We start from the raw sequence: 27,576 nt of genomic DNA, 5'->3' as shown, positions 1-27,576 counted from the left end.
GGGCCAGGGCTGGGGCAAAGGCAGCTGGGCTGGCAGGCTCTTACTGCAACTTGGCCATGACCAGCTCCTGCTGGAGGAGGAGAAGGCGCCTCTGGCTCCTCTGGCGGCCCCGGCTCAGCCGCACGTCTGCGCTCAGCACCGCCTCGGCCTCGCTGAGAGCCTCCCTGCAGAGCAGAGAGCGGCGGGCATGAGAAAGGCTGCTGCTGCGGGGCCCGGCCGTGCCCGCGTGTCCCCGAGCCCCAGGGAGAGCCCACCTGGAGCCACAGCAGCAGTTGGCCTGGCCCATCCCGCCCGGGACAGGAGGACCCTGGCCGTGCCCCGAGGACACGGCCCAGGCAGCCACAGCAAGGATGGGACGCGGGGTGCTGGTGCTGGTGCTGCTCCGGGCCAGCACAGCTCCGTCCTGCTGTCTCTGGTGGCCGGTGGCTCCAACTGACCAACGGTGGAAGCCCAACGGAAAGTGGGCGGGCGCTGGGGGGCCCTGGGGCGGGGCTTCTCTCCAGTATGGCCGTCTCCCTCTGGCACCGGGGGACCCAGAGCAGGACACAGCCGGGGGCACCCATCGCCTCCCTCCACCTGCTGCCCGTGCTGGGCCTACTGCCCCCAGGATGCACTCAGCCTTCTGGGCCCCGGGGGCACTTTTCTGCCTCCACGTGTCCGGACGTGGCTCTGGTGGACCAGCAGGCAGAGGGAGGCGAGAGACGAATCCCCTTGCCAGGACTGCCCCCGGGCCAGGGGGCTGTTAGGAGAAGGACAGTCTGTCAGGAGCAAGGGCTTCAAACCACATCGCATTTCTCAGGTAATACCTGTGTTTGGCATCACGCTGGAAAGCGAAGCGGTTGCCAGTGCCTTCTAAGAGCGCGCTTTCCTCTGTGCAAAGGGCCCTGCAAGGCCAAGGGATGCTGAAACAGCACAGCCTGACATCATTAGCTCTACCTGTCCTAATTTGCAATGCCATATAGTGCTGCGTGCAGTAACAATCCAGACGGGAAGTATCCAATTCCTTGATAATTGCACTGAGTGCCACATCAGAGAAGACAGGTCCCATCTTTTAGCCAACGTGATGGATATTTTTTTGGAAGAGCAGGTGCTTCACCAAGCCTTTCCCTTTTCTTTTCCCTTTGTTTTTCCCTTTTCTTTTCCCTTTTTCCCTTTTCTTACCATGCACAGATCTTGGGTTTATAGCTCATCCCAAGTGCCCTGCAGTCACACCATACAAAAGACATCGAGAACCTCTTCCTCTCCCTCTAATTCCTCCTCTCTCCTCCCCACACTGGTCACACAGCTCTGTCTTTCCTCATGTCCGGATCGCCACACACTGTGTGAACACTGATTTCGCCTTTACTAATTACATACTAAACACTGCTTTTTTCCTCCCCTTTCACCTGGAAGGAGAAAGGGGGTTCCATCCTTTTGTGCAAGGAAAGACTGTGGAAAAAAGTTACAAAAGAAAGTTGCAACAAAATTGTGTCAACTCAGCTGAACAATAAGCATTAAGTGCATTTGCGGCGGGGGCACGTGTGCAAATACTCAAAAGTGAATTGTAACAGATGATATAACGGGCAAAGTCAATAAGTTCTGTAAATTGCAAAGGCATATATGTGAGTCATCTGAAGATTGCATTGAAGGAATTCCCCAGTACCCACCCATGAACTAAAAGAAAAATGCAAGGAAATCCATTCTGGTAAAACCAGGATGGCTCAAATAAGCTTGCCAATACGCTTCCTTTTCCTCTTCCCTTCCCCTGCCCTTCCTCTAACCCTTCCCCTTCCCCTATCCCTTCCCCTATCCCTTCCCCTATCACTGCCCCTATCCCTTCCCCTATCACTGCCCATATCCCTTCCCTTCCCTTCCCTTCCCTTCCCTTCCCTTCCCTTCCCTTCCCTTCCCTTCCCTTCCCTTCCCTTCCCTTCCCTTCCCTTCCCTTCCCTTCCCTTCCCTTCCCTTCCCTTCCCTTCCCTTCCCTTCCCTTCCCTTCCCTTCCCTTCCCTTCCCTTCCCTTCCCTTCCCTTCCCTTCCCTTCCCTTCCCTTCCCTTCCCTTCCCTTCCCTTCCCTTCCCTTCCCTTCCCTTCCCTTCCCTTCCCTTCCCTTCCCTTCCCTTCCCTTCCCCTTCTCTCCCAATGACTCGAATCATGAGGACACTCTTCTTTCCCTTAAATTCCACGACGACTTCTGCTCCACAACCACTTGCAAGGACACATAGCACAAAGGTTACAAGTGGCAACGGGATTTGGTCGTATTTTGCTCCTCCGTGGAGTGGAGAGCGGGAGCCCTGACTATTATGGTTAATACAATTGAACCTTTGACAGAAAGAGGAAAGCGGGTCACTGACGGATGCACAAAGAAGGCGCTCTCGGGAACAAACGGAAAAGTTCTAGAAACGGGGGGTTCTCTCTTTTGAAGGTTTTTCACATGAATTTTTATCCAAAAATAACGCCCAAACATTCCCACCCCTAGCTGATAATTATTGCTTCTGTTTTTCAATTCTTTCTTTCTTTCAGCCTTTGGGGAAAAAAGGACTATCACCAATGTCCCCTATCACTTAGGATGAAAAACTCAAAGAACAGGGCAGCAGAATTTGGCGGTGGTGCAGACACCTCCTGCCTCCAGAGGTAAAAGGGAGCGCGCTGTTGGTGAGCTGTAACGCCATTTTGGATGATCAGCCTGGAAGTGTAAAAGATATCGCTGACAATCAACGATAGAAACCAACAAACATGTGGAAATAACCAACGTTACAGTAACAATTCACAATAAACAATGGATAAACAGGCGGGTGTCATGCTGGGGGTGTGTGGGGACATCTACCACAGAGACAGGGTGCCGAGGGGGAATCCCAATATCAAGGTGACAGGCAGCGTTTAGGGGAACATCCGTTTGGGAGAGGGGCTGAAGGGAGTATATTTTAAAGTGGGTACAGACCGTGTCACCGTACACTTAACGCAAATACTTACAGTAGAAACAACAAGTGATGTCGCTGGTGTTTTTATCAAAAAAAATCTTGATACCTGATGGGATTTCAAGGCTTTGGTCACCGGTTTGACTCTTCTCACAGCTTCTAAAGGTCAAGGTATTAGAAATAATCCAAAGATATTTCATTAGCAGAAAACATCACAGAATTTAAAGATGACAGCCAATGTTGATTTTTTAAAAAAAATTAAGTATGCATACACAGCCCGTACTTTTTAGCCACTGAAATGAAATACAGTGCACTCCCTATTTGTTTCCTGTTTCTATAGACTGTACATCTTTTACCAAGTAGAGCTGCATCAAGGAGGTGAGCATCTGATGGCCTTCAAAGCATGAAAACTTTCTTAGCCCGTGCGTTTATCTGCTCTACACAGTTTGAGTGTAGAGCTGGAAGATTAGTCATACAGACTGCATTAAATAAATGCTGATTAACAAAAAAAAAAAAAAACAGCATCACAATGTTACAATTCACTAATAATCTATACTCAATACACTAATACTACTCCTGATTTCTCTCTTACTCAGTCAGACAGTGGCAGTGCCTGTCTTGACAAACGTGTTGAATTTATACCAAACCTTTCTAGAGACAGGTGAAAAGCTTTTGCAAAGCCGGGGAATGACAGAACTCTTGCAATGCAACAGCACATCTACCAGACTGCGCTTTAACAAAGCCGAGAGTCTGTATATTGGTGCAGGTGAAGGCAGCAGGTACTTGAAACTCTTTCAAACTCCTCTTAGCAAATGATGCCGGAGTATGGCCGGGGCCGCACGCGGCACGTTGAGAGGCTCCACAGCCTTTCGGTGAGCGGCAGCGGATCCAGCCCGGCGGCAGGAGCTGGTCAGCATCTTGTGTCTCCAGAGCAAGTCGCTGCCTCTGGCTGAGGTCGCGGCGTTTCGTTGGCTGAAGGACAAGCGGGGCTCTGCTTGAAGTGCCCTTGCGCTGCTGCTTCTTCCCCACCGCCTCTGCGTCAGCTTCTAAGGTGCAGTCCCCGCTGACACCCTCAAACTGGAACATCAAGAGAGCCGTGGGTGACCTGACCACCATCCTGGCGAAGGGAAGGCAAAGCCCTTGCAGGAAGCAGGCAAAGCCCCCCGGGCGTGTGCTGCCCCGGTGCCTCTCCCCTCGGACCCCCGCAGGCTCTCTCCGGCCCCTCTCCCCGTCGGGACAGCCCTTCCCCTCCCGCGGGACCGCGCAGCAGCCGCCCCCCGCCCTCCCCCTCCCCAGCCCGGCGGGCTGAGAGTCACTCCCGGCCCCGGCCCCGGCCCCGGCCCCGGCCCCGGCCCCGGGACGCGCACACGCGCACGGCCGCTCCCGCCTCTGCCCTCCCGCCGGGCACCGGGGACAGTTTGGGGGGACACAGCCGAGACGCACAGCGCAGGGGCGGGGCTGCCCCCCCTTGCTTCCCCCCTGTCCACGGAGCCCCAGCGAGGACGCCCCGGCGCGGGCAGCCCCCGCGGAGGAGGGGGGGAACTGCCGGGAGGGGGGGCGGCTCTGCCCCGCTCCGCTGGCCGCAGCGGCCGCGCGTGGGCGTGGGTGGGTGCCTGCGTGTCTGGGAGCGGGGCACACAGCGGGGGGCGAGGCTGGAGGGGCTGAAGGGACTCGTGGGGAGGGCTGGCCGGGAGCTTTCCTCTGCCGGGGGGGCGTGGGGAGGGGGGCAGCCTCGGCACGGAGGGGACACGGGGAGGACAGAGAGCTCCGCTGCATCAGGGCCCCCCCGGCAGCGGCGGCGGCGGCGGCGGCGGCGGCGGCGCTTTGAGTAGCCCCGGAGAGGGACCCGTGGGACAGGACTGGGGGAATGAGCCTCTGGCTGCGCTCAAGTCGAGGGCAGTGTCGCCTCTGCTGGACACAGGGTGGCCGTGTCCAGGAAAGGGACACCTTGGCAATTTGCTCCTGCCATGGCAATGGGATTCTGGCTGTGGGGCGGGAGTTTTGTAGCACTTGAGAGCCCAATGCGGTGGGCCTGAGCCACTTTTCCCTAAAGGGAGGGTGAGATTTGGCAAAATGCGGGAGGAGTGATGTGCTGGGAGTGGAAGGGGTGGCTGCACTCCGGTACAGCAGCCTTCACTCATTCCTCAGCCACAGCTCATCTCTTGAAAGAAACGTCATGCACACACGCACACGGAGTAGTCCCCGCAGGAGACCTCTGCATCTCTGGGAGTCCCAAGCACGAGCACCTCCCTCCCCATCACCTCTCCCCTCTTCACCCACCAGCTGCACACTAGTCCTGCTTTGTTGCCGAGAAGAGGTAATTTGGTATCCAGCTGCCACAGAAAGTGCAAATCCTGGGAGCAGGAGGGAGCAAAGCGTGCCTGGCTCCTTCTTCCTGGCAAGCACAGGGGTGTTCCTGCAGCAGCACGGGCTCTGGCTCCCGCGCACTGGCGTCAGTGGTCCCGTCAGAGCAGTGTGTGGGGATGGGGGGAGATGGGGCAGCAGCTGAAAGGAGTCCCCCGGCCTCACGCCGTGCTCAGGCCCCTGTTTCAGTACATGCCTGCACACCCCAGCGCGATGCCATATAGACAAACTCTTCTCCAGCAGCACCAGCTCTGCCTTGTGCGGGTCTGCCCAGGCTTCTTTCAAAGGATGCAATTTGCCCTTCCCTCTGAAAAATGCCCGCCAAAATTCCTTCTTTAAACTGTCACTGACACAATTTTGGGTTTTCCGATAAGGAGATGGCCTACATGGCACGGGGCTTGCTGGTGTGAGATGGGATTCACCTGTCTCACAGGAGGAAGAAGGTCTTTGCTCCCAAGGTAGTGGGGCTCACTGACAGAGCTCTAAAGGAGGCTTGAAGGGAGAGGGGGACAATATCAGGCTGTCCTGTGACAAGTTGTGGGGTGACACGCCAAGGTGAGAAGGACTGTGGGTTAGGGAGGCCCCGCAGCCTGTTGCTGTGAGCCTGAAAGGGTAGGAATGAATCCCCATGAGTGGATTTACACTTTGTGAAACAGAAGATACTTTCAGTGTCTTTCTGGCGCATCGTGAAAGAGCAGTAGAAAGAGAAAAACCAAAGGGAAAAAAAGTCCCAGTAGACCATGTGACACACAAAGCGATCACTTAATTTCTCCTCAGGGCTTTCACCAGGGAGTGAAAGTGAAATCATGCATTTTGAAAGGGTCCTAGCATAACTGGGAATCCCTCTTGCAAGAGATCCCGTGAGTTGAGCTGAGCCCAGATGAAACAGAACCCACCAGCTGCAGAGTGCTGGGAAAGGTCTTGCGCACGCCCATGAACTTCTCCTGGTCAATGAAGAATGCTGAAGGCTCTGGATCCTCTCCTCGATTTCATGGACCTCATTGACAAGGCTGGAAAAAAGCAAGAAAGTGTTCTTAACAGTCCCATCATGGGGGTAGTTTCTAACACGGTATTGCTGATGAATTCCCTGGGCACAGGATCTCCCTTTTTTTTCCCTTAGGAAAGAAACCTCATCATTAATTTTGTGATCCAGTGATGCTCCTGAGTGCTACTACCCCCACTTTGAGTTTCAAGCAGAAAATGATACTATAACCAGTTTCTTGTGGCGACCGTTCCTCTGCTTGGGCCAGGTCTGCACGGAGGGTCCCGCTTGGGAGGTATCCCTGGGAGGTGACAGTGTCCCACGGAAAGGGAGGGGTTCAGGCTACCTTGGCCAGGTGGGTCTGAATCTTGTTCTTGGCGTTGGCTGTCTCAGCGATGTGCTTGGTGAAGGCAACGTTCACCCTGGTGAACGAAGTGGTGCTGCATCTCGTTGGCCATCACGCCCAGCAGATTCTCGATGTTGTCCCGCGTCTTGGTGGAGGCCGCCCGTTGGCTCTGGGAGCGGAGGATGTTGTCGTCTGTGAACTTGGCCGACGACTTTGGCAGCAAGATCCTGGGAAAGGTTGGAGAGATCCCTGGTGAGCCCGTGCTGCTGAAGCTGAATGTCCCCTTTCTCCCTCACCGCTCCAAGTGCGTCCTTCCTGAAAAAGAGCGCTCGGTCAAAGAGGACGACCTTCCCTGAGAGCCAAGTACTGTTCATGGGTCAAGGGTATAGGGTAGCTGCGCTGCCCTGCTAGAACCTCCAAACAAGCTCAAGGTCCATTTGTAGGAGAAGGTAGGGTAGTCAAGCTTCCAAGAGTGCCGACACATCCAAGTGAGGCACTGCATGGGCCAATCTGCCATTGATTATTTTCTTGTTCTGTGCAACCTGCTGCAGGTGAACCTGCACTGGCAGGGGGGTTGCAACTAGATGATCTCCAGAGGTCCCTTCCAACCTCAACCCTTCTATGATTCTACCACCAAGCTGCCTCGATGGGAGTGGGGTTTGAGAGAGGCTGGCTTCTTTTTAAAATCCTGAAAGCCTTGGGAAAGAGAGTTTCTTTCATTTTCCTCACCTCTGCACCAAGGAATTCCTCTCTCTACACGAGGGCAGGACGAAGGACTCACCGTTTGCTACTGGAAAGCTTCCAAGGCCATAGATGGGGGGCATACCGAGACCGGCAGGCTCTGCCTGTGAGCTGCTGTCACTGTCCACCGGTGGACACCCTCTTCATGCCGGACGCTCGCAGCCTGTTCATTTCATCTCTGGGAGCCGTGCGCATTGACAGCAGGTGATGAGCAGACAACACAAGTCATGAAACTGTGCGTTTTCCAACATGTAGCTCTGGGGACAGGTGACCTCAGAGACTTTTTGTGTCACCTGTGCCTGTAAGGGTTTGCTGCACTCAGAGGATCAGTGTCTCCAAATGCAGCTATGAACTAAATGAACGCCAAATGCAGGAGAATAAAGGGTCCTTTAGATAGGGCAAATGTGAGAAAAGCAGGGATGAGTCAGAGGGCAGACATGCACCGCCTGCAACTGGGAAAGATGGGGCTTTGAGGACTCTAGTTTCCAGCCTTGCCCCATTTTGGCGACGCTGGCATGGACTGCCGCAGGACCTGACTTGAGAGCAGCATAGCTGCGGGCACCGAGTCTCGGCCCAGGATCCAGCCTGGCCCAAGAGGCTGTGGGACAGGCAGCGGGAAACTCACACCCTCACATGGAGCAGAAAAGCTTTGGCAAACGCCACCCTACAGACAATTTGGCAGAACCGAGGACAAAGTGTCTGTGCTCAGGTCCCACTAAATGTGTGTACTGGTTCCGACAAACCACTCACTTGAGCCCTTTTCCCCTCTGCTGGGGATAAATAGCTGCATTCTCCCAGACTCTGTGCCACCTCTTGAGACCTGAGAAAGAGCATTCGGAGGCGTTCAGAGACACTGCACAGAAATGATTCCTCTTCAGATAGTGACAGAGACACATTTGGCAAAGGGCGGAAAACCCCTTGGGTACGGACGGGGGTTACTTTTCCCTGCATTTCCAGCTGAAATCAATACCCCCACATCCCCCTGAGGGTAAGCCCTATCACAGGGTGACACTTTCTGCCAGCCCTGACCACGAAGACATGACGGGAGCCCCCGACCACCTCCTTTGGGTCCATCAGGATGAGAAGAGACGTTGGTTGGGATGAGGAGAAATACCTGCTTTTTTGTCCTGCCGTCTCAGGTAAAGCACATACTCACCCTCAGCCTCCAGAGGGTTGGAGGTGCGCGGGGGGGCTGCTACTCACTGCTGTGCTGTGGGGTTCGGTGGCAGCACTGCCAGAGACCGCAGCGTCCCCAGTGCCCTGTGTGACACAGAAGCAGGGCAGCGTTGCCAGGGGCGCAGGGCGCTCAGGGACCGGGTTCTGCCCGCGCAGATCCCTGCAGCCGCTATGGCAACCTGATGCAGCCCTTGGGCAACCCCCTGCTCTCTGTGGTCAAGCCGGGGCCACCCCTGGGAGATAAAATCCCCTCAGGTGGCATCCTAGGTCCTGCCCTGCACAACCTCCTGCTCTCATCGGGCAACTTTCTGCAGCTGTTGGGCAACTACTGAGCGACTGCACAACGCTCTCAGCCATATGATTGGGTCTGAGGTAGTCCTGCAAGGAGCAGGGAGTTGGATACGATGATCCTTACGGGTCTCTTGCAACTTGTGATATTCCATGATCCTACGAAGTCAGTGCACTCAGTGGGCAACCCAGCACCACCCCTGGGCAACTCAGTGCAGACCTTGTGCACTTTTGAGTATTCTGAATATTTGAGCAGCACACTTGGGTGTTAAGGTTTTATCCTTGGCACAGCCGGCTGGAGGAGCCCCGGAAAGACAGTCCTGCCCTGTTAGCCGTCACCTTCACGCACCAAGTGGTCACCAGAGCCAGGGGGAAGGTTGTGTGCAAGGCCCTCCCATGGCAAAAACGGATGCCAAGTGTGCTTTTGGTGTGGTGCCTCTGGTGCACCTGTTGACGCTGAGCAATACCTTGATTAAAAGAGAAGCCAAGAGTTACAATCCTGCTCTTTTCAGGACAACTGCAGCAATTCAGAGACATTTGCAGAAGTATCTTTTGTCTCTTTTACACTGCAGCAAGAAAGAGGGTGGGGTGCAGTGGTCCATGCGCTAAGGGAAATGCAGCCCTTTGGGAAAAGGGCTCTAAGCCCGCTGTTCTGGGCAGCGCGTGGCACACACTGGGCTAGGCTGGGATTGGAGAGCCTGGGAGGCTCTGCGGGGTCCCAGCTTTGCGGCGGTGCTGCGTGCTGTGGCTGCTGCCTGTTCTTTCTGCAATGCTGACTGCAGCCCCCTGGTGGGGCTGTCCTTGGGAGGGCCCCAGAGCTGAGAAAGGCCCTGGCAGCGGTGGGGAGATACGCTCTTGTGCAGAGCTTGTCCAGAAAGTCTGCAGAGCATCCCTTGTGCAGCCCATGAGATGCTCTGCGTGACAAGGGAAGGTGCCCGTTGGGCCAACGCAGGAAGCCCTGCAGGGCTGCCATCAGGGTCCTTTGACCTACCCATTCTCCAGCCGCCAGTGCAGGTGCTGGGGGTCTCAGGTAGGTCCCCAGCCAATGTCTCAGGGAACCCAGGGATATTGAAAACAGAGCAAGACTTGTTTATCAGTTGTTTATGTTAGTAGCATGTCCTTTGTTCTCAAGGGACACCCCCAGGAATGTGCTACACATCTGGAGATGGTGTGCATATAGTCAACCCACGGTCTTGACTGCTTGAGAGTGTTAATGCTCTTTACAAAAGTGCTGTGGAGCAGGTTTTTCAAAGTGTGCCACATTTGCCTATTTAAAAGCAACGGGCATTTCCTTCAAGAGCAGCAGCTCGGCTTTTGGCAGCCTGACCTCATTGGGCTTTTCCGTTTGCCCACCAGGAACAAGGTAACCCACTCTGGAACAAGCCGTCTCTTCAAGGAGTGCCATATTTCAAAGGTGTCCATTTGTAGGAACCTTCAGGACAAGTCTGTTGTGCTTTGGGTGTCAGAGTCGGGCCGTTAGCAACTGTGTCCTTGCTGCAGCTATCACTGTACGCAACGGAAACCACGGCTGCTTTTCCTTACAGGAATAGCAGCTTCTCCTTTTTTCAGTAGGCACAATTGGAAAGGCACAGTGTGGTGTTTTGGGCTGGCCTGGCCTCTGAAACAAACGCTCGATGTTCTCTTTTCTTTCTGTCCCCTTCAGAGAAGGGAGAGCATCTGCCTTCAGGGAGAAAAGGATGAGAGAGAAAAGACGCACACGAGTTTTATAAAGAAAACCAACTACTTTAATGAAAATATCGAAAAAATGATATAATAAAACTAAAGAAAATATACAAAACTATTAAAAGTGAAAAGATCCTTTTATTGTGAACATTGTGTGCAGGAGCCCAGGAGTCACCGGGGTTCAGCCACTAACAGGGAATCGGCACCTACAAGGACAGAGTCAGAAAGCAGTGGTAAAGCCCCAAAGGCGGGAAGAGGCAGGACTCGGTTCCCCTTCCTTTGGGAAACACAGCTGACAAGGAATGGTTTCTGGCCCCGCAGAGAGAGCTATTGCTGGCACTCAGCAGGGGATGGCTCTGGCGCCGTGTCCCCATGGGCAATGCCCTTAGAGACTGTGCGTGTGCAGAGATGCACAGTGCCCCTGTGCCACGCAGCAGGGCTCCATCCGGAGCCCCTCAGGAGATGCCCGGGAGCTCTTCCCAAACCCTGCGCAGCACCATCCCTCGCCGTCCCTTGCCAGCCACTGGGACTGACTTAGAGCGGTTGAAGGAGTTGGGAAAGACGGGCAGCAGAGCCTGGTACTCACCTGGGCTTCTTCACCATCCGGACCTTTCTTCTTTTCTTCAGTCCCCATCTTCTTCCTGCCTTCTTTCTTTTTGCTTCTTGTTGGTATGCCGTCTCCTCTTCACAGTCCTCTTGTCTCTTCCTTTTTCTTCCATTTTCCACTTCCTCGTGCCAGCCTGCAAACCTTTCCATCCCACAGTGGGATTAGATAGATAAAGCTGAGATCAATTGCATTAATCAGGTCTCAATTTAACCACAGCTCACTCATTTTACCTTCTTTCCTCTGAAAGGCTGCTTCTTCCGCATTCTTCTGTGGACGCCACGGAGTCTTCTGTCATCTCTGGGCTGGTTGGAGGCAAAGCAGCGGGTGCCTAAACCAGAAATGTTGGCATTAGCAGATGGCAAGGGACAGCCCAGAGTAGAAAGTGACCATTAGGTAAATTGCCAAAAAATCCTCAGCTCTTCCAAGGGCCTCACTTTGGAACACAATGTTTACAAGGGTGTGTGACACTCTGCTTAGTTGCAGGGGCCACTCAGCAGACACCCTGTGGTCCCCCTTCATTCTGCTGTGGTTTCTTCGGCCCTCCCAAGGAAGAACTCTGCAGATGTCCCTTTAATGCAACATCACCTTCTGCGGTGGGAGGATTTTGCTTTGGAAATCTGCCTTTCTGTAGGTATTTTGTAGGTATTTCCCTTGACTAAGCACGTGCCTAACACTTTGGAGAAAAGGCAGAGCAGCTCCTTGGACTTATTAGGAAGTACCCTCCTACCCGAGACACATTGTCCCAGTGTTTGTGTACCTGCCCTACCTCCACTGTTTCCCATCCTGCCTCCGTATTTGCCCCTGCTCCTTTCTGGATGAGAAAGAGAGAGGGTGGTGCGTCCAGGCAGGCTTTTGCCTGGTGTTCCACACATGCATCACCTGCAGGACCATGTTCCTCTGCCACAGGCAGCTCTGGAAAGCAAAAGCACATGCAGCAAAGTGACTTGTTGGAAGTGGACAACTGCTAAAGCAAAACCTACCAGATTTCTGCTCAGGCTGTGACAACCCTCAGTCCCGCCTCATACCTGTGCATCTGTCTGTGGGCGCTGGCGCCTCCTCAGCTGAGGGACGGGGAAGGCCAGCCACCTCTTCCCCAAAGATTTCGCAGCAGTTTTCAATCAAAATCTCCACCAGCACGTTTATCTGAAAACATCACAGCCTTGGTTTCAGGGCAGGAGGGTGAAAACATGTAAGCCACTGTTCCCAGTCCTAACCCCAGCCTCTGCGCAGAATGCTGTGGCTGTGGGGCCGCTCTTGTAGGCGCCACCCCGCCAGCTTTGGCTCAAGAGAGGACGCAGCCAGGGACCTCCGAACAGCCAAGCTGTGATGGGCCTGGGCCAGGAAGGCTGCAGCCAGCTGCTCAATGCAGCGTACCTTCTCAGTCACCTGCACCATGGCCTCCAGCGGGAGCATGTTCTCGTTGGCTGGGCTCAGCAGGTTTGGCCCAACGCAGATGGCCAGGTTGCTGGCGCTCATCCTGCTGGTGGAGGCGTTGTTGCCAATGTGCTGGAGGAGGGAGAGCAGCCGCTTCAGGAGGAGGACATTGGCTGCAGGCAACTTCTCGGCCACCCTGAGGAAAATGGAACACAACTATAATAAAGCACGTTGCCCACAGCCGTCACTAAAGCTTGCCCGAGGCAGGTGGGACGCGGCGGCTGTGTCACGCAGCTTTGCAGGTGCTCTCAGGCAGCGGCCAGGGCTCCTGCTCAACAGGCAGGCTTCTGCCCACACTTACGCTTTCAGCTCTTCCACTTTTGCCTCCCTGCTTGTCCCCTCCATTGCTCTCATCCAGTCCTCATAGAGGTCGATGACGAGGAGCTTGGAAGGGATGCTTCGGAGGAAGTCCTGCAATGCCAAGGGCTCCCGGTGAGCCTTTGACCACTCCAGGCCAGTCAGGAGGTCTTCCAGCTGCAGGTCAGAAGCACTCACCTTCAGGATGACTGCCAACAGAAGCACAGGCTGGCTTCCGAGGTCAACATCTGCGCCGCTGTCCAGGGCCTCCCGCAGCTCCCGAAGCGATGTCCCGCTGGCAGCTATTCTGAATATCCCCTCCGTCGATGGACCTTGCTGATACAGGATGTCCAGCAGGTCCTGCAAGAGAGGCGGGGGGACACTTGCTTGGCCGAGGAGATGCCTTCCAACAGCTGTGCCCACTGCACTGCCTCAGATCCGGCTCCTTTCCCCACAAAGGGGTTGGGACCAGAAGTGTATTCTGGAGGTGAAGAGCCCAACCCCACTGCGCCATCCCCAGAGGGCCTGGGAACAGCCACATCCTCTGTGGAGCAGAGGAGGGAGGGCTGGGGATGCCCTCTCCGGGCTGGCTTACCTGGATGGGCTGGGGCAGCGTGCCGGCCTCCCCGCAGAGGGCAGCCAGGGGCTGTCCAAAGAGCGCCCTGCTGCAGCCGGATCCCGCCTGCCTGGGCGCCTGGGCAGTGGCCAGCGTCCGGCGCACAGCAAAGGGCCCGGGCAGCCACCTCCTCCTCTTGCTGCTGCTGCTGCTGCTGCTCCCTCCTGCTGCAAAGGAAAACAGAGCAAGAGCCCGTCAATGGAGACCACCAGCCCAGCGCTCCCAGGGCCTGCCCTGCCATGCCCTGCCTGCAGCACGGTGCCGTGCGGCAGGAGAGGCAGGGGCCAGCAGCTGGAACCGTGCCTATGGCTCAGCGGTTCCAGCTGGGACGCTCCTGAGAGCCGCTGTGCCACCAGGACAGCCCTGCCCAGCCCTCGCCCTGCCCTCCTCCAAGCCGTGGGCAGCAGCAGCAGAGGCTCCGTGTCCCCGCAGAACCCCGTCCAGTGGCCGCTGCCCTGCGGGTCTCCTTGCTCCTCCAGGTGATGTCCTCCCTTGGGCTGCCACACCTGCATGGGGACACTCAAGGGACAAGTGAGCATGGATCCTCCTAGCTCCGATCAAGGAGCAGGGACCCATCCGCCTGGCTCTGGGGACGGAGCTTAAGCAGGCAGCACCTTGAGCGCTCCTCGCTCTTGAAGGGTCTGCAGGGCTCAGCTCTCTCCCGCTGCAGCGTGATGAGCACCAACTTGTTCAGGGCCAAGGGCAGCAGCGTCCTCAGTTCTGCAGATGTGCCGGTTGCAGGAGGAAAAAAGGCCCTCCCTGCCTTTCTTTCCAAAACTTACCTGGGGAGCGGTGATGTCCTCCTCCTTTGACAGATGGGGCCAGCGGCAGCCCTTGCATGGGATCATCCTGCAAGAACCAGACAGCGCTTAGAGAGCAGCCCCGCAGCACAAAACGGCCACCGGCCAGCTGCCACCCAGCACCAGCAGCCTGAGAGTGTCAGAGCTCGGACTCTCTGCCGTCCCGGGCTCTTTCCCCTACACAGCAGGTTTCCTCCCACCGCCACCAAGCAAGGATGTGCCGGCGTTCCTTGTGGTTCCCTAATCGCCTCCGCTCCCCATGTGGCACAGCAGGACCCTCCCTCCTTCCCTCCCGCACAAGCTCACCCCACTCACCGCACATCCCGCACAGCCAGGGGTGGGGGAAAAGGCCATTCTCACCTTTGTCTGTCCCTCTAGCAGCCTCTCTAGGCTCTTGCTGCTCAATGTCCTCCACTGGAAAGGAAAGGAGTTGAGGAAGGTGAGCAGCGATGCCTCTGCTGCTCGGCTGCAGGACCAGTGCTCAGGGACAGAGCCCAAAGCAAGAGACACTCACAGCAGAGTTGCGGCGGCTCAGCTCCTTCTCCAGGTGCTTGATGGAAGGCAGGCGCGTCACCCGGGCTCTCTTGTCTCCTTCTGGTGTCCTGTGCAGAGGGCAGGGACAGGGAGGGAGCTGGGTCAAGTCCAAGCTGCCTCTTCTCTCTTCTCAGGCAGCTCTGCCCGACAGCTGCCCACAGCCGCGGGGGCACCTCTCCCCAGCTGGGGAGAAGTGTTCCCGCGTCCCACTGGAGCATCCCCCCAGCTTACCCCAGCAGTGTGCCCACCCACAGCTCCTTCAGGGCCCGGGAGCTGCGGAAAGAGAGGAGAAACAGCCTCAGCCCCCGCTGCCTCAAACCCCTGGGGGTTGCACAGCTGTGCACAGCCATGCCCCGTGGAGAAGGACACAAGGGCAGGACCAAGCCCCGTGGGGCAGGGCACAGGCGCTGCCCAAGCCCTGGCTGCCTCTGTCCTGACACAGCAGCTGCTTCTGCCCTTCCCTTCTGGGCACCAACAGGTGACCAGGGGATGCAGGACCTAGAAATGGCCCCATCGCTCCCTGCCGGCGTGCTCCCCGCCCCCTGCCCAGGCTCTGCACGGAGGGCAGAGGCCCTTCACAGGATGCCGTGGGCATGGCTGGGAACCTCTCCTGCCCGGCCATGGCACGTGGTGACATAACTCACGCAAAAGTGACAATGCAGGAGCCACTGGGCCAGCTGAGGATGATGGAGGTCTCATCCTCATCGCTGCCTTCCTCATCCTCCGCCGCCGCCGCCTTGCCAGCGCTCAGCACCCACAGCTGGTCCAGGGCCAGGCGGAGCCGTGGGCGCAGGGTGGTGCCCCGTCTGCAGAGAGGAGAGGCAGGCAGTGAGCTGGAGGTGGCCTCCTTGGGGTGCCCGTGGGCAGAGCCCTGTCCCTCGCCTGCCGTTTGGGCGGACATGGGTGCATGCAGCAGCAAGGTGCCCCCGGGGGCTGGGGCTAGTGCCAGGGTGTCCCTGCCCCGCTGGCAGGGCCAGGGCTGGGGCAAAGGCAGCTGGGCTGGCAGGCTCTTACTGCAACTTGGCCATGACCAGCTCCTGCTGGAGGAGGAGAAGGCGCCTCTGGCTCCTCTGGCGGCCCCGGCTCAGCCGCACGTCTGCGCTCAGCACCGCCTCGGCCTCGCTGAGAGCCTCCCTGCAGAGCAGAGAGCGGCGGGCATGAGAAAGGCTGCTGCTGCGGGGCCCGGCCGTGCCCGCGTGTCCCCGAGCCCCAGGGAGAGCCCACCTGGAGCCACAGCAGCAGTTGGCCTGGCCCATCCCGCCCGGGACAGGAGGACCCTGGCCGTGCCCCGAGGACACGGCCCAGGCAGCCACAGCAAGGATGGGACGCGGGGTGCTGGTGCTGGTGCTGCTCCGGGCCAGCACAGCTCCGTCCTGCTGTCTCTGGTGGCCGGTGGCTCCAACTGACCAACGGTGGAAGCCCAACGGAAAGTGGGCGGGCGCTGGGGGGCCCTGGGGCGGGGCTTCTCTCCAGTATGGCCGTCTCCCTCTGGCACCGGGGGACCCAGAGCAGGACACAGCCGGGGGCACCCATCGCCTCCCTCCACCTGCTGCCCGTGCTGGGCCTACTGCCCCCAGGATGCACTCAGCCTTCTGGGCCCCGGGGGCACTTTTCTGCCTCCACATGGGGCAACTTGAGGGAGCTGTAGAGAGCCATAAGCTCTCACCGGATCCAGTTTTTCTCCAGGCTATACAACCCCAGTTCCCTCAGACGCGCCTCGTAAGACTTGTGCTCTCGACCCTTCAGCACCTTTGTTGCTCCTCTAAAGGGAGGTCTGCTGCTCTTCTCAAGGAAGGCCTCTGGGGCGCTGGCCCTCAGGCCGTCCCCATGCCCGTGGGGGCCATGCACTGGGCACAGCCGACACCACCTGGGAATGGCGCTGGCATGAAATGATGATGAGGTTATTCAGATACAAAGGAACTTCTTCTTTTTTTCCCCCTTACAAATTACAAAACACAAGGATGAAAACCAATCCTGTAGCAGCCGCTCAGTAATGAATCAGTCTGCAAAAGTGGAGCAATGAGTGCAGAGACTTGCCAGACAGTGTCTGTGCAGTGAAAGAATCTCCAGACTGGGATGCCAGCTCCGTGTGAAGAGATCCGGACGTGGCTCTGGTGGATCAGCAGGCAGAGGGAGGCGAGAGACGAATCCCCTTGCCAGGACTGCCCCCGGGCCAGGGGGCTGTTAGGAGAAGGACAGTCTGTCAGGAGCAAGGGCTTCAAACCACATCGCATTTCTCAGGTAATACCTGTGTTTGGCATCACGCTGGAAAGCGAAGCGGTTGCCAGTGCCTTCTAAGAGCGCGCTTTCCTCTGTGCAAAGGGCCCTGCAAGGCCAAGGGATGCTGAAACAGCACAGCCTGACATCATTAGCTCTACCTGTCCTAATTTGCAATGCCATATAGTGCTGCGTGCAGTAACAATCCAGACGGGAAGTATCCAATTCCTTGATAATTGCACTGAGTGCCACATCAGAGAAGACAGGTCCCATCTTTTAGCCAACGTGATGGATATTTTTTTGGAAGAGCAGGTGCTTCACCAAGCCTTTCCCTTTTCTTTTCCCTTTGTTTTTCCCTTTTCTTTTCCCTTTTTCCCTTTTCTTACCATGCACAGATCTTGGGTTTATAGCTCATCCCAAGTGCCCTGCAGTCACACCATACAAAAGACATCGAGAACCTCTTCCTCTCCCTCTAATTCCTCCTCTCTCCTCCCCACACTGGTCACACAGCTCTGTCTTTCCTCATGTCCGGATCGCCACACACTGTGTGAACACTGATTTCGCCTTTACTAATTACATACTAAACACTGCTTTTTTCCTCCCCTTTCACCTGGAAGGAGAAAGGGGGTTCCATCCTTTTGTGCAAGGAAAGACTGTGGAAAAAAGTTACAAAAGAAAGTTGCAACAAAATTGTGTCAACTCAGCTGAACAATAAGCATTAAGTGCATTTGCGGCGGGGGCACGTGTGCAAATACTCAAAAGTGAATTGTAACAGATGATATAACGGGCAAAGTCAATAAGTTCTGTAAATTGCAAAGGCATATATGTGAGTCATCTGAAGATTGCATTGAAGGAATTCCCCAGTACCCACCCATGAACTAAAAGAAAAATGCAAGGAAATCCATTCTGGTAAAACCAGGATGGCTCAAATAAGCTTGCCAATACGCTTCCTTTTCCTCTTCCCTTCCCCTCCCCTTCCTCTAACCCTTCCCCTTCCCCTATCCCTTCCCCTATCCCTTCCCCTATCACTGCCCCTATCCCTTCCCCTATCACTGCCCATATCCCTTCCCTTCCCTTCCCTTCCCTTCCCTTCCCTTCCCTTCCCTTCCCTTCCCTTCCCTTCCCTTCCCTTCCCTTCCCTTCCCTTCCCTTCCCTTCCCTTCCCTTCCCTTCCCTTCCCTTCCCTTCCCTTCCCTTCCCTTCCCTTCCCTTCCCTTCCCTTCCCTTCCCTTCCCTTCCCTTCCCTTCCCTTCCCTTCCCTTCCCTTCCCTTCCCTTCCCTTCCCTTCCCTTCCCTTCCCTTCCCTTCCCTTCCCTTCCCTTCCCCTTCTCTCCCAATGACTCGAATCATGAGGACACTCTTCTTTCCCTTAAATTCCACGACGACTTCTGCTCCACAACCACTTGCAAGGACACATAGCACAAAGGTTACAAGTGGCAACAGGATTTGGTCGTATTTTGCTCCTCCGTGGAGTGGAGAGCGGGAGCCCTGACTATTATGGTTAATACAATTGAACCTTTGACAGAAAGAGGAAAGCGGGTCACTGACGGATGCACAAAGAAGGCGCTCTCGGGAACAAACGGAAAAGTTCTAGAAACGGGGGGTTCTCTCTTTTGAAGGTTTTTCACATGAATTTTTATCCAAAAATAACGCCCAAACATTCCCACCCCTAGCTGATAATTATTGCTTCTGTTTTTCAATTCTTTCTTTCTTTCAGCCTTTGGGGAAAAAAGGACTATCACCAATGTCCCCTATCACTTAGGATGAAAAACTCAAAGAACAGGGCAGCAGAATTTGGCGGTGGTGCAGACACCTCCTGCCTCCAGAGGTAAAAGGGAGCGCGCTGTTGGTGAGCTGTAACGCCATTTTGGATGATCAGCCTGGAAGTGTAAAAGATATCGCTGACAATCAACGATAGAAACCAACAAACATGTGGAAATAACCAACGTTACAGTAACAATTCACAATAAACAATGGATAAACAGGCGGGTGTCATGCTGGGGGTGTGTGGGGACATCTACCACAGAGACAGGGTGCCGAGGGGGAATCCCAATATCAAGGTGACAGGCAGCGTTTAGGGGAACATCCGTTTGGGAGAGGGGCTGAAGGGAGTATATTTTAAAGTGGGTACAGACCGTGTCACCGTACACTTAACGCAAATACTTACAGTAGAAACAACAAGTGATGTCGCTGGTGTTTTTATCAAAAAAAATCTTGATACCTGATGGGATTTCAAGGCTTTGGTCACCGGTTTGACTCTTCTCACAGCTTCTAAAGGTCAAGGTATTAGAAATAATCCAAAGATATTTCATTAGCAGAAAACATCACAGAATTTAAAGATGACAGCCAATGTTGATTTTTTAAAAAAAATTAAGTATGCATACACAGCCCGTACTTTTTAGCCACTGAAATGAAATACAGTGCACTCCCTATTTGTTTCCTGTTTCTATAGACTGTACATCTTTTACCAAGTAGAGCTGCATCAAGGAGGTGAGCATCTGATGGCCTTCAAAGCATGAAAACTTTCTTAGCCCGTGCGTTTATCTGCTCTACACAGTTTGAGTGTAGAGCTGGAAGATTAGTCATACAGACTGCATTAAATAAATGCTGATTAACAAAAAAAAAAAACAAACAGCATCACAATGTTACAATTCACTAATAATCTATACTCAATACACTAATACTACTCCTGATTTCTCTCTTACTCAGTCAGACAGTGGCAGTGCCTGTCTTGACAAACGTGTTGAATTTATACCAAACCTTTCTAGAGACAGGTGAAAAGCTTTTGCAAAGCCGGGGAATGACAGAACTCTTGCAATGCAACAGCACATCTACCAGACTGCGCTTTAACAAAGCCGAGAGTCTGTATATTGGTGCAGGTGAAGGCAGCAGGTACTTGAAACTCTTTCGAACTCCTCTTAGCAAATGATGCCGGAGTATGGCCGGGGCCGCACGCGGCACGTTGAGAGGCTCCACAGCCTTTCGGTGAGCGGCAGCGGATCCAGCCCGGCGGCAGGAGCTGGTCAGCATCTTGTGTCTCCAGAGCAAGTCGCTGCCTCTGGCTGAGGTCGCGGCGTTTCGTTGGCTGAAGGACAAGCGGGGCTCTGCTTGAAGTGCCCTTGCGCTGCTGCTTCTTCCCCACCGCCTCTGCGTCAGCTTCTAAGGTGCAGTCCCCGCTGACACCCTCAAACTGGAACATCAAGAGAGCCGTGGGTGACCTGACCACCATCCTGGCGAAGGGAAGGCAAAGCCCTTGCAGGAAGCAGGCAAAGCCCCCCGGGCGTGTGCTGCCCCGGTGCCTCTCCCCTCGGACCCCCGCAGGCTCTCTCCGGCCCCTCTCCCCGTCGGGACAGCCCTTCCCCTCCCGCGGGACCGCGCAGCAGCCGCCCCCCGCCCTCCCCCTCCCCAGCCCGGCGGGCTGAGAGTCACTCCCGGCCCCGGCCCCGGCCCCGGCCCCGGCCCCGGCCCCGGGACGCGCACACGCGCACGGCCGCTCCCGCCTCTGCCCTCCCGCCGGGCACCGGGGACAGTTTGGGGGGACACAGCCGAGACGCACAGCGCAGGGGCGGGGCTGCCCCCCCTTGCTTCCCCCCTGTCCACGGAGCCCCAGCGAGGACGCCCCGGCGCGGGCAGCCCCCGCGGAGGAGGGGGGGAACTGCCGGGAGGGGGGGCGGCTCTGCCCCGCTCCGCTGGCCGCAGCGGCCGCGCGTGGGCGTGGGTGGGTGCCTGCGTGTCTGGGAGCGGGGCACACAGCGGGGGGCGAGGCTGGAGGGGCTGAAGGGACTCGTGGGGAGGGCTGGCCGGGAGCTTTCCTCTGCCGGGGGGGCGTGGGGAGGGGGGCAGCCTCGGCACGGAGGGGACACGGGGAGGACAGAGAGCTCCGCTGCATCAGGGCCCCCCCGGCAGCGGCGGCGGCGGCGGCGGCGGCGGCGGCGCTTTGAGTAGCCCCGGAGAGGGACCCGTGGGACAGGACTGGGGGAATGAGCCTCTGGCTGCGCTCAAGTCGAGGGCAGTGTCGCCTCTGCTGGACACAGGGTGGCCGTGTCCAGGAAAGGGACACCTTGGCAATTTGCTCCTGCCATGGCAATGGGATTCTGGCTGTGGGGCGGGAGTTTTGTAGCACTTGAGAGCCCAATGCGGTGGGCCTGAGCCACTTTTCCCTAAAGGGAGGGTGAGATTTGGCAAAATGCGGGAGGAGTGATGTGCTGGGAGTGGAAGGGGTGGCTGCACTCCGGTACAGCAGCCTTCACTCATTCCTCAGCCACAGCTCATCTCTTGAAAGAAACGTCATGCACACACGCACACGGAGTAGTCCCCGCAGGAGACCTCTGCATCTCTGGGAGTCCCAAGCACGAGCACCTCCCTCCCCATCACCTCTCCCCTCTTCACCCACCAGCTGCACACTAGTCCTGCTTTGTTGCCGAGAAGAGGTAATTTGGTATCCAGCTGCCACAGAAAGTGCAAATCCTGGGAGCAGGAGGGAGCAAAGCGTGCCTGGCTCCTTCTTCCTGGCAAGCACAGGGGTGTTCCTGCAGCAGCACGGGCTCTGGCTCCCGCGCACTGGCGTCAGTGGTCCCGTCAGAGCAGTGTGTGGGGATGGGGGGAGATGGGGCAGCAGCTGAAAGGAGTCCCCCGGCCTCACGCCGTGCTCAGGCCCCTGTTTCAGTACATGCCTGCACACCCCAGCGCGATGCCATATAGACAAACTCTTCTCCAGCAGCACCAGCTCTGCCTTGTGCGGGTCTGCCCAGGCTTCTTTCAAAGGATGCAATTTGCCCTTCCCTCTGAAAAATGCCCGCCAAAATTCCTTCTTTAAACTGTCACTGACACAATTTTGGGTTTTCCGATAAGGAGATGGCCTACATGGCACGGGGCTTGCTGGTGTGAGATGGGATTCACCTGTCTCACAGGAGGAAGAAGGTCTTTGCTCCCAAGGTAGTGGGGCTCACTGACAGAGCTCTAAAGGAGGCTTGAAGGGAGAGGGGGACAATATCAGGCTGTCCTGTGACAAGTTGTGGGGTGACACGCCAAGGTGAGAAGGACTGTGGGTTAGGGAGGCCCCGCAGCCTGTTGCTGTGAGCCTGAAAGGGTAGGAATGAATCCCCATGAGTGGATTTACACTTTGTGAAACAGAAGATACTTTCAGTGTCTTTCTGGCGCATCGTGAAAGAGCAGTAGAAAGAGAAAAACCAAAGGGAAAAAAAGTCCCAGTAGACCATGTGACACACAAAGCGATCACTTAATTTCTCCTCAGGGCTTTCACCAGGGAGTGAAAGTGAAATCATGCATTTTGAAAGGGTCCTAGCATAACTGGGAATCCCTCTTGCAAGAGATCCCGTGAGTTGAGCTGAGCCCAGATGAAACAGAACCCACCAGCTGCAGAGTGCTGGGAAAGGTCTTGCGCACGCCCATGAACTTCTCCTGGTCAATGAAGAATGCTGAAGGCTCTGGATCCTCTCCTCGATTTCATGGACCTCATTGACAAGGCTGGAAAAAAGCAAGAAAGTGTTCTTAACAGTCCCATCATGGGGGTAGTTTCTAACACGGTATTGCTGATGAATTCCCTGGGCACAGGATCTCCCTTTTTTTTCCCTTAGGAAAGAAACCTCATCATTAATTTTGTGATCCAGTGATGCTCCTGAGTGCTACTACCCCCACTTTGAGTTTCAAGCAGAAAATGATACTATAACCAGTTTCTTGTGGCGACCGTTCCTCTGCTTGGGCCAGGTCTGCACGGAGGGTCCCGCTTGGGAGGTATCCCTGGGAGGTGACAGTGTCCCACGGAAAGGGAGGGGTTCAGGCTACCTTGGCCAGGTGGGTCTGAATCTTGTTCTTGGCGTTGGCTGTCTCAGCGATGTGCTTGGTGAAGGCAACGTTCACCCTGGTGAACGAAGTGGTGCTGCATCTCGTTGGCCATCACGCCCAGCAGATTCTCGATGTTGTCCCGCGTCTTGGTGGAGGCCGCCCGTTGGCTCTGGGAGCGGAGGATGTTGTCGTCTGTGAACTTGGCCGACGACTTTGGCAGCAAGATCCTGGGAAAGGTTGGAGAGATCCCTGGTGAGCCCGTGCTGCTGAAGCTGAATGTCCCCTTTCTCCCTCACCGCTCCAAGTGCGTCCTTCCTGAAAAAGAGCGCTCGGTCAAAGAGGACGACCTTTCCTGAGAGCCAAGTACTGTTCATGGGTCAAGGGTATAGGGTAGCTGCGCTGCCCTGCTAGAACCTCCAAACAAGCTCAAGGTCCATTTGTAGGAGAAGGTAGGGTAGTCAAGCTTCCAAGAGTGCCGACACATCCAAGTGAGGCACTGCATGGGCCAATCTGCCATTGATTATTTTCTTGTTCTGTGCAACCTGCTGCAGGTGAACCTGCACTGGCAGGGGGGTTGCAACTAGATGATCTCCAGAGGTCCCTTCCAACCTCAACCCTTCTATGATTCTACCACCAAGCTGCCTCGATGGGAGTGGGGTTTGAGAGAGGCTGGCTTCTTTTTAAAATCCTGAAAGCCTTGGGAAAGAGAGTTTCTTTCATTTTCCTCACCTCTGCACCAAGGAATTCCTCTCTCTACACGAGGGCAGGACGAAGGACTCACCGTTTGCTACTGGAAAGCTTCCAAGGCCATAGATGGGGGGCATACCGAGACCGGCAGGCTCTGCCTGTGAGCTGCTGTCACTGTCCACCGGTGGACACCCTCTTCATGCCAGACGCTCGCAGCCTGTTCATTTCCTCTCTGGGAGCCGTGCGCATTGACAGCAGGTGATGAGCAGACAACACAAGTCATGAAACTGTGCGTTTTCCAACATGTAGCTCTGGGGACAGGTGACCTCAGAGACTTTTTGTGTCACCTGTGCCTGTAAGGGTTTGCTGCACTCAGAGGATCAGTGTCTCCAAATGCAGCTATGAACTAAATGAACGCCAAATGCAGGAGAATAAAGGGTCCTTTAGATAGGGCAAATGTGAGAAAAGCAGGGATGAGTCAGAGGGCAGACATGCACCGCCTGCAACTGGGAAAGATGGGGCTTTGAGGACTCTAGTTTCCAGCCTTGCCCCATTTTGGCGACGCTGGCATGGACTGCCGCAGGACCTGACTTGAGAGCAGCATAGCTGCGGGCACCGAGTCTCGGCCCAGGATCCAGCCTGGCCCAAGAGGCTGTGGGACAGGCAGCGGGAAACTCACACCCTGACATGGAGCAGAAAAGCTTTGGCAAACGCCACCCTACAGACAATTTGGCAGAACCGAGGACAAAGTGTCTGTGCTCAGGTCCCACTAAATGTGTGTACTGGTTCCGACAAACCACTCACTTGAGCCCTTTTCCCCTCTGCTGGGGATAAATAGCTGCATTCTCCCAGACTCTGTGCCACCTCTTGAGACCTGAGAAAGAGCATTCGGAGGCGTTCAGAGACACTGCACAGAAATGATTCCTCTTCAGATAGTGACAGAGACACATTTGGCAAAGGGCGGAAAACCCCTTGGGTACGGACGGGGGTTACTTTTCCCTGCATTTCCAGCTGAAATCAATGCCCCCACATCCCCCTGAGGGTAAGCCATATCACAGGGTGACACTTTCTGCCAGCCCTGACCACGAAGACATGACGGGAGCCCCCGACCACCTCCTTTGGGTCCATCAGGATGAGAAGAGACGTTGGTTGGGATGAGGAGAAATACCTGCTTTTTTGTCCTGCCGTCTCAGTTAAAGCACATACTCACCCTCAGCCTCCAGAGGGTTGGAGGTGCGCGGGGGCGCTGCTACTCACTGCTGTGCTGTGGGGTTCGGTGGCAGCACTGCCAGAGACCGCAGCGTCCCCAGTGCCCTGTGTGACACAGAAGCAGGGCAGCGTTGCCAGGGGCGCAGGGCGCTCAGGGACCGGGTTCTGCCCGCGCAGATCCCTGCAGCCGCTATGGCAACCTGATGCAGCCCTTGGGCAAGCCCCTGCTCTCTGTGGTCAAGCCGGGGCCACCCCTGGGAGATAAAATCCCCTCAGGTGGCATCCTAGGTCCTGCCCTGCACAACCTCCTGCTCTCATCGGGCAACTTTCTGCAGCTGTTGGGCAACTACTGAGCGACTGCACAACGCTCTCAGCCATATGATTGGGTCTGAGGTAGTCCTGCAAGGAGCAGGGAGTTGGACGCGATGATCCTTACGGGTCTCTTGCAACTTGTGATATTCCATGATCCTACGAAGTCAGTGCACTCAGTGGGCAACCCAGCACCACCCCTGGGCAACTCAGTGCAGACCTTGTGCACTTTTGAATATTCTGAATATTTGAGCAGCACACTTGGGTGTTAAGGTTTTATCCTTGGCACAGCCGGCTGGAGGAGCCCCGGAAAGACAGTCCTGCCCTGTTAGCCGTCACCTTCACGCACCAAGTGGTCACCAGAGCCAGGGGGAAGGTTGTGTGCAAGGCCCTCCCATGGCAAAAACGGATGCCAAGTGTGCTTTTGGTGTGGTGCCTCTGGTGCACCTGTTGACGCTGAGCAATACCTTGATTAAAAGAGAAGCCAAGAGTTACAATCCTGCTCTTTTCAGGACAACTGCAGCAATTCAGAGACATTTGCAGAAGTATCTTTTGTCTCTTTTACACTGCAGCAAGAAAGAGGGTGGGGTGCAGTGGTCCATGCGCTAAGGGAAATGCAGCCCTTTGGGAAAAGGGCTCTAAGCCCGCTGTTCTGGGCAGCGCGTGGCACACACTGGGCTAGGCTGGGATTGGAGAGCCTGGGAGGCTCTGCGGGGTCCCAGCTTTGCGGCGGTGCTGCGTGCTGGGGCTGCTGCCCGTTCTTTCTGCAATGCTGACTGCAGCCCCCTGGTGGGGCTGTCCTTGGGGAGGGCCCCAGAGCTGAGAAAGGCCCTGGCAGCGGTGGGGAGATACGCTCTTGTGCAGAGCTTGTCCAGAAAGTCTGCAGAGCATCCCTTGTGCAGCCCATGAGATGCTCTGCGTGACAAGGGAAGGTGCCCGTTGGGCCAACGCAGGAAGCCCTGCAGGGCTGCCATCAGGGTCCTTTGACCTACCCATTCTCCAGCCGCCAGTGCAGGTGCTGGGGGTCTCAGGTAGGTCCCCAGCCAATGTCTCAGGGAACCCAGGGATATTGAAAACAGAGCAAGACTTGTTTATCAGTTGTTTATGTTAGTAGCATGTCCTTTGTTCCCAAGGGACACCCCCAGGAATGTGCTACACATCTGGAGATGGTGTGCATATAGTCAACCCACGGTCTTGACTGCTTGAGAGTGTTAATGCTCTTTACAAAAGTGCTGTGGAGCAGGTTTTTCAAAGTGTGCCACATTTGCCTATTTAAAAGCAACGGGCATTTCCTTCAAGAGCAGCAGCTCGGCTTTTGGCAGCCTGACCTCATTGGGCTTTTCCGTTTGCCCACCAGGAACAAGGTAACCCACTCTGGAACAAGCCGTCTCTTCAAGGAGTGCCATATTTCAAAGGTGTCCATTTGTAGGAACCTTCAGGACAAGTCTGTTGTGCTTTGGGTGTCAGAGTCGGGCCGTTAGCAACTGTGTTCTTGCTGCAGCTATCACCGTACGCAATGGAAACCACGGCTGCTTTTCCTTACAGGAATAGCAGCTTCTCCTTTTTTCAGTAGGCACAATTGGAAAGGCACAGTGTGGTGTTTTGGGCTGGCCTGGCCTCTGAAACGAACGCTCGATGTTCTCTTTTCTTTCTGTCCCCTTCAGAGAAGGGAGAGCATCTGCCTTCAGGGAGAAAAGGATGAGAGAGAAAAGACGCACACGAGTTTTATAAAGAAAACCAACTACTTTAATGAAAATATCGAAAAAATAATATAATAAAAATAAAGAAAATATACAAAACTATTAAAAGTGAAAAGATCCTTTTATTGTGAACATTGTGTGCAGGAGCCCAGGAGTCACCGGGGTTCAGCCACTAACAGGGAATCGGCACCTACAAGGACAGAGTCAGAAAGCACTGGTAAAGCCCCAAAGGCGGGAAGAGGCAGGACTCGGTTCCCCTTCCTTTGGGAAACACAGCTGACAAGGAATGGTTTCTGGCCCCGCAGAGAGAGCTATTGCTGGCACTCAGCAGGGGATGGCTCTGGCGCCGTGTCCCCATGGGCAATGCCCTTAGAGACTGTGCGTGTGCAGAGATGCACAGTGCCCCTGTGCCACGCAGCAGGGCTCCATCCGGAGCCCCTCAGGAGATGCCCGGGAGCTCTTCCCAAACCCTGCGCAGCACCATCCCTCGCCGTCCCTTGCCAGCCACTGGGACTGACTTAGAGCGCTTGAAGGAGTTGGGAAAGACGGGCAGCAGAGCCTGGTACTCACCTGGGCTTCTGCACCATCCGGACCTTTCTTCTTTTCTTCAGTCCCCATCTTCTTCCTGCCTTCTTTCTTTTTGCTTCTTGTTGGTATGCCGTCTCCTCTTCACAGTCCTCTTGTCTCTTCCTTTTTCTTCCATTTTCCACTTCCTCGTGCCAGCCTGCAAACCTTTCCATCCCACAGTGGGATTAGATAGATAAAGCTGAGATCAATTGCATTAATCAGGTCTCAATTTAACCACAGCTCACTCATTTTACCTTCTTTCCTCTGAAAGGCTGCTTCTTCCGCATTCTTCTGTGGACGCCACGGAGTCTTCTGTC

The sequence above is a fragment of the Vanellus vanellus genome, assembly GCF_965231255.1.
Source record: "Vanellus vanellus genome assembly, chromosome: 2".
NCBI lineage: Eukaryota > Metazoa > Chordata > Aves > Charadriiformes > Charadriidae > Vanellus > Vanellus vanellus.
The sequence above is the reverse complement of the archived record's forward strand: the minus strand, read 5'-3'. Positions refer to the sequence as shown.